At 50.0% G+C, this 6,976-nt stretch overlaps 1 pseudogene; it reads left to right on the forward strand.

Annotated features, from left to right (window-relative positions):
- The first annotated feature begins 229 nt into the window (after positions 1-229).
- Positions 230-6,695, forward strand: LOC126950925 (THO complex subunit 4-like; annotated as a pseudogene).
- The last annotated feature ends 281 nt before the right edge of the window (positions 6,696-6,976 follow it).

Here is a 6,976-nt window from a genome sequence, read left to right on the forward strand (position 1 = left end):
AGGTACACGCCACCATGCCCAGCTCATTTTTGCTTTTTTTTTTTTTTTAAAGAGATGAGGTTTTGCCAAGTTGCCCAGGTGGATCTTGAACCCCCGGGCTCAAGCCATTTGCCTGCCTTGGCCTCCCAGGATGCTGGGATTACAGGCGTGAACCACCACACCCACCCCACACAGGAGCACTTTGCAAACTGCAAAGCATTGCAGAGAAATGAACAGTGAAATACGGGTGATGCCCCAGCCACCCAACCCCACTGGAAATCAGCTTCTGTTCATTAGCTCAGCAGCTCAGGCCACAAAGGAAGTCTTTGGACAAGCTGGAAAGTCAGTCGCCCAGTGAGTTTGGAAGCCTGGGGAAGGTAGAATCCCCAGGGAGCCCCACGGGGAGGCAGGAGACACCAAGACAGACAAAGGCACTGAGAGGGGAGATAGGAAGATTCTCAACACCAACCCTTCTGCGGCATCCGGGAGCATCTCTGCCCTCACAAGGCTTTTAACCTCGCCAGGAAGGCAAGGGGCACAGGACAGACCACTTTGCTCATCCTCTTCTCCAGAATGTCTGAGAAATGCCTAGTGATTCCTGCTTCCCCTGCCCTAGTCTCTCTCCCTGCTTTCTGCCACTATGGTCCACAGCCCTAAAGAATGACTCCTCCCAGGGAATGGTCTCCTTAGGAACACAGTCCCCAGAATGTGCCAGCTCCAATTGGAGAACATCTATGTGACACGAGAGGTTCTGAGTATTTTGCAATTATTTTTTGTTGTTGTTATTGGAGACAGGGTCTCCCTCCGTTGTCCAGGCTGGAGTGCATCTCAGCTCACCGCATCCTCCCCCTCCCAGCCTCCCAGGTCCAGGCAATTCTCATGTCTCAGCCTCCTGATTAGCTGGGACTACAGGCACACACCACCATACCTGGCTAATTTTTGTATTTTTAGTAGAGATGGGGTTTCATCATGTTGGCCAGTCTGGTCTCGAACTCCTGACCTCAAGTGATCCGCTCACCTTGGCCTCCCAAAGTGCTTGGATTACAGGCGTGAGTCACCACACACAGCCATATTTTGGAGTTCTTGAGAGGTCCACAGCTGAAAAATCTGAATGTGAGATTTTAAAAACTTTATTTGGGTCTTCCTTAACTTCTTTCAACAATGTTTTGTAGTTTTCAGTATATAATTCTTTCACCTCCTTGGTTAAATTTATTCCTAGTTATTTTATAAGAGATATTGGTATGTATTTTTCTTTTCTTGTGATATCTTTGTCTGCTTTTGGTATCAGGGTAATACTGTCCTCATAGAATGAGGTGGAAAATATTCTCTCCTCTTCTATGTTTTGGAAGAGTTGGTGAAGAATTGGTGGTTAATCCTTTTTTCTTTTTCGTTTTCTTTTTCTGGGACTGCAGGGGTACTCCACCATGCCTGGCTAATTTTTGCATTTTTAGTAGAGACAGGGTTTCATCATATTGCCTAGGCTGGTCTCAAACTCTTGAGCAAGAAGTCCTCTTTCCCTCTGCCTCATGCAGAGGTGCTTTTGCCTCTTTTCTGTTTTAGCTAGTCCTCAATCTGGTCCAAAGTTGGATTCCCTCCCTCTGGAGTTGAGTCCCACGTCCTACCTCAGCTGGATCATAAAGGAAAAAGTCATAGTGGCCAGGCGCGATGGCTCACACCTGTAATCCCAGCACTGTGGGAGGCTGAGGCGGGTGGATCACCTGAGGTCAGGAGTTTGAGACCAGCTTGGACAATATGGTGAAACCCCGTCTCTACTAAAAATACAAAAATTAGCCTGGCGTGGTGGTGCACGCCTGTAATCCCAGCTACTCGGGAGGCTGAGGCAGGAGAATCGCTTCAACCTGCCAGGCGGGGGTTGCAGTGAGCCGAGATTGTGCCATTGCACTCTAGCCTAGGCAACAAGAGCAAAACTGTGTCTCAAAAAAAAAAAAAAAGTCATAGGAATCTGGAGGAATCCAAGTGCAGACTTCCTTATGCTCTCTCCCTCCCATAAAGGATCACATGGGCTGGGATTATAGGCATGTACCACCATGCTCGGCTAATTTTTGTATTTTTAGTAGACATGGGGTTTCACCATGTTGGCCAAGTTAGTCTCAAACTCCTGACCTCATGTGATCTTCCCGCCTTGGCCTCCCACAGTGCTGAGATTATAGGCGTGAGCCACCGCACCCGGCAAACGTTTTTACTTTTGACTTAAATTGTCATATATATTTTAAACAAATTAAGCGTGAAAAGATTGCCTTCATATTTGCTCATGTTTACTGTTTGTCATGTCCTTTCTTCTTTCCTGAAGATCTGGGTCTTCTTTATTTTGAGACAGGGTCTCACTCTGTCACCCAGGCTGGAGTAGGGTGACACAATCATAGCTTACTGCAGCTTTGACCTCCCCAGCTCAAGCCATCCTCCCACCTCAGCCTCCAAAGTAGCTGGGATTACAGGCACACACCACCACACCCAACTAATTTTTTAATTTTTTTGTAGAGATGGGGTCTGACTATGTTGCCCAGACTGGCCTCAAACTTCTAGGCTCAAGTGATCCTCCTTCCTTAGCTTCCCAAAGTGTTGGGATTACAGGCGTGAGCCACCATGCCCAGCGAAGTTCTTGACATGATAATGCTGTCCGGCCAGAACACGGCGTGGGGATCACTATGCCCATCTTACTGATGGACAAACCAAGGCCTAGAGAGAGTTAGCCACTTCCCCTCTCAACTAGTAAGCAGCAGAACTGGAATCAAAATCTAGGTCTATCAGCTGGGAGCGGTGGCTCCATCCCGTAATCACAGCACTTTGTGAGGCCAAGGTGAGCAGATTGCTTGAGCTCAGGAGTTCAAGACAAGCCTAGGCAACATGGTGAAACCTGATCTCTACTAAAAATACAAAATATTAGCCAGGTATGGTGGTGTGTGTCTGTATTCCTAGCTACTCAGGAGGCTGAGGTGGGAGGATTGCTTGAGCCCAGGAGATGGAGGCTGCAGTAAGACAAGACAGCAGCACTGCACTCCAGCCTGGGCGACAGAGGAAGACCTTGTATAGAAAGAAAGAGAGAGAGGCCGGGCGAGGTGGCTCAAGCCTGTAATCCCAGCACTTTGGGAGGCCGAGGCGGGTGGATCACGAGGTCAGGAGATCGAGACTATCCTGGCTAACATGGTGAAACCCCGTCTCTACTAAAAATACAAAAAAAAAAAAAAAACTAGCCGGGCGTGGTGGCGGGTGCCTGTAGTCTCAGCTACTTGGGAGGCTGAGGCGGGAGAATGGCGTAAACCCGGGAGGTGGAGCTTGCAGTGAGCTGAGATCACGCCACTGCACTCCAGCCTGGGAGACACAGCGAGACTCCATCTCAAAAAAGAGGAAGGAAGGAAGGAAGGAAGGAAGGAAGGAAGGAAGGAAGGAAGGAAGGAAGGAAGGAAGGAAGGAAGGAAGGAAGGAAGGATCTAGGAATCTAGGTCTATCAACTCTCAGTCCAGCATCTCCCTACGTGTCTCAAGAACTGCAAAATATGGCTGTGTGTGGTGGCTCATGCCTGTAATCCCAGCACTTTGGGAGGCTGAGGCGAGCAGAACTCTTCAGGTCAGGAGTTCGAGACCAGACTGGCCAACATGGTAAAATCCCATCTCTACTAAAAATACAAAAATTAGCCAAGTATGGTGGTGTGCGCCTGTAGTCCCAGCTACTTGGGAGGCTGAGGCGTGAGAATTGCTTGGACCTGGGAGGCTGGGAGAGGGAGGTTACAGTGAGCTGAGATAGTGCCATTGCATTCCAGCCTGGGCAACAAAGCGAGACCCTGTCTCAAAAAAAAAAAAAAAAAAAGAAAGGAAGGAAGGAAGGAACGAACGAAGAAGGAAGGAAGGGAGGGAAAAGAAAAGAAAGAAATGCAAAATAGTCAGAACTCATGTCACATAGATGTTCTCCAATTGGAGCTGGCACATTCTGGGGACTGTGTTCCTAAGGAGACCATTCCTTGGGAGGAGTCATTCTTTAGGGCTGTGGACCATAGTGGCAGAAAGCAGGGAGACAGACTAGGGCAGGGGAAGCAGGAATCACTAGGCATTTCTCAGACATTCTGGAGAAGAGGATGAGCAAAGTGGTCTGTCCTGTGCCCCTTGCCTTCCTGGCGAGGTTAAAAGCCTTGTGAGGGCAGAGATGCTCCCGGATGCCGCAGAAGGGTTGGTGTTGAGAATCTTCCTATCTCCCCTCTCAGTGCCTTTGTCTGTCTTGGTGTCTCCTGCCTCCCCGTGGGGCTCCCTGGGGATTCTACCTTCCCCAGGCTTCCAAACTCACTGGGCGACTGACTTTCCAGCTTGTCCAAAGACTTCCTTTGTGGCCTGAGCTGCTGAGCTAATGAACAGAAGCTGATTTCCAGTGGGGTTGGGTGGCTGGGGCATCACCCGTATTTCACTGTTCATTTCTCTGCAATGCTTTGCAGTTTGCAAAGTGCTCCTGTGTGGGGTGGGTGTGGTGGTTCACGCCTGTAATCCCAGCATCCTGGGAGGCCAAGGCAGGCAAATGGCTTGAGCCCGGGGGTTCAAGATCCACCTGGGCAACATGGCAAAACCTCATCTCTACAAAAAAAAAAAAAAAAAAAAAGCAAAAATGAGCTGGGCGTGGTGGCGTGTGCCTGTAGTCCCAGCTACTTGGAAGGTTGAGGTGGAAGGATCAACTGAGCCTGGAGAGATTGAGGCTGCCTGTGAGCTGTTATCACGTGGCTGCACTCCAGTTGGGGTGACAGAGCGAAACCCTGTCTCAAAAAACAAAGTGCTCCTGTGACTCTGTCTCTTTCAAGTCTCCCAATAGTAAAATAAGGTGTTGCAAGCAAGCACCTTAGTGCCAGTGCATGGAAGAAGAAAGTGCTGTCCAAATTCATATCCTCCCAAACGGTAGAATCTGGGCCCTGGCTCCAGCAGCCGGAAGCTGCTCTCCACCACACAGGGTTTTCCTGCCATGCACTCTCTCTCTCTTTCTCTTTCTCTCTCTCTCTCTCTCTGTGTCTCTCTCTCTCTCTCTCTCTTTGTGGTTTTTTTTTTTTTTTTTTTTTTTTTTTTTGAGACAGAGTCTCACTCTGTGGCCCAGGCTACAGTGCAGTGTCATGATCTTGGCTCACTGAAACCTCCACCTCCCGGGTTCAAGTGATTCTCCTGCCTCAGCCTCCCGAGTAGTGGGACTGTAGGTGCCCCACTACACCTGGCTAATTTTTGTATTTTTAGTAGAGACAGGGTTTCATCATGTTGGCCAAGCTGGTCTTGAACTCCTGACCTCAAGTGATCCACCTACCTTGGCCTCCCAAAGTGCTGGGATTACAGGCGAGAGCCACTGTGCCCGGCCCACACATCTGTCTCTTGGGACCCCGAATGCACACGTTTCCTGGCTATTCCAACTGCCCCCATGAGTGTTGGGGTCAAATAAGTGGGCAGAATGTGTCCATCTCCAGCCTCAGGCCGTCAGTGTCTTGTGGCAGTGTGGTGAGGGGGCTGGTGTCCGCAAGCAGGGCTCCAGGGTTTTTTGGTCTTAGGGAAGCAATCCAGCTGTGTGGGTCCTTCAGGAAGGAAATCCTTTCACTTCTTCTTTTAGTGAAGTTCTTGACCACCAGATTTTGTGGATTAGCAAAATCTGGTCCTTTCTTGGCCTCTAATCAGGAGGTATCTTTTTTTTTTTTTTTTAATTTATTATTATTTTTTTAAACAGAGTTTTGCTCTTTGCTGCCCAGGCTGGAGCACAATGGCACGATCTCAGCTCACGGCAACCTCTGCCTCATGGGTTCAAGCGATTCTCCTGCCTCAGCCTCCCACGTAGCTGGGATTACAGCCACCTGCCACCATGCCCCGTTAATTTTTGTATTTTTAGTAGAGACAGGGTTTCCCCATGTTGGCCAGGCTGGTCTCGAACTCCTGACCTCAGGCGATCCACCACCCTCGGCCTCCCAAAGTGCTGGGATTACAGGCGTGAGCCACCATGCCCGGCTAAACTTTGTATTTTTGGTAGAGACGGGGTTTCGCCATGTTGGTCAGGCTGGTCTAGAAATCTCGACCTCAGGTGATCCGCCTGCCTGGGTCTCTTAAAGTGCTGGGATTATAGGCGTGAGCCACAGCGCCTGGCCCAGGAGTTATTTCTACAAGGAGAAGGATGACGCCTCGTCTCGGGGCATGACAGGAAAACCGGGTGGTTAGGGCTTCCTGCCCCCTTCTGTCCTGGGACTCCCTGCCTTCTGGGCCTCGCCAGCTGCGGACCAGCGGGTGGTGCCGGCGTGGGGACGGGTGGGAAACTGCTGGTGTCCAATCTAGATTTTGGAGTGTCAGACGCCGATATTCGGGAACTCCTTGCAGAATCCGGAACGCTGAAGAAGACGACTGTGCACTATAATCGCTCTGGCCGCCCCTTAGGATCAGCAGACATGCACTTTGAGCGGAAGGCACACGCCCTGAAAGCCATGAAGCAGTACCACTGCGCCCCTCTGGCTGGCTGCCCCGTGAACATTCAGCTTGTCACATCACAGATCGAAACACAGCAGACACCTGCACAGAGCGTAAACAGAGGTGGCATGACTAGAAACCGTGAGGCTGGAGGTTTTGGTGGTAGCGGAGGCACCCGGGGAGGCACCCATGGAGGCGCCCAGGAAAGAGACAGAGGCGCCGGCAGGAATTCAAAGCAGCAGCTTTGCGGCAGAGGAGGGGGACGCCTATAATGCGAGAATGGACACCAGTTAAGCAGACCAGCAAATCTGTGTGCGCAAGAGCATGCGAAACAGGACCCAGGGTCTCCTCTTGCTGCATGGTGGGGAGGCGGTGGCTGCGGCTGTGAGGCCAGTGATGGATTTGTTTATGTTTTAAAATAGGATTTTAAAACTCATGTAAAGGTTTCTTTCTTTCTTCTTTTTTCTTTTCTTTTCTCTTTTCTTTTCTTTCTCTTTTTTCTGAAACAGAAAAAAAAATCCCACGTTCCCGTGTTGAAAGATTGAAATACCGTTGACAATAGTCCCCAAATGACC

Source organism: Macaca thibetana, chromosome 3 (genome assembly GCF_024542745.1).
Source record: "Macaca thibetana thibetana isolate TM-01 chromosome 3, ASM2454274v1, whole genome shotgun sequence".
NCBI lineage: Eukaryota > Metazoa > Chordata > Mammalia > Primates > Cercopithecidae > Macaca > Macaca thibetana.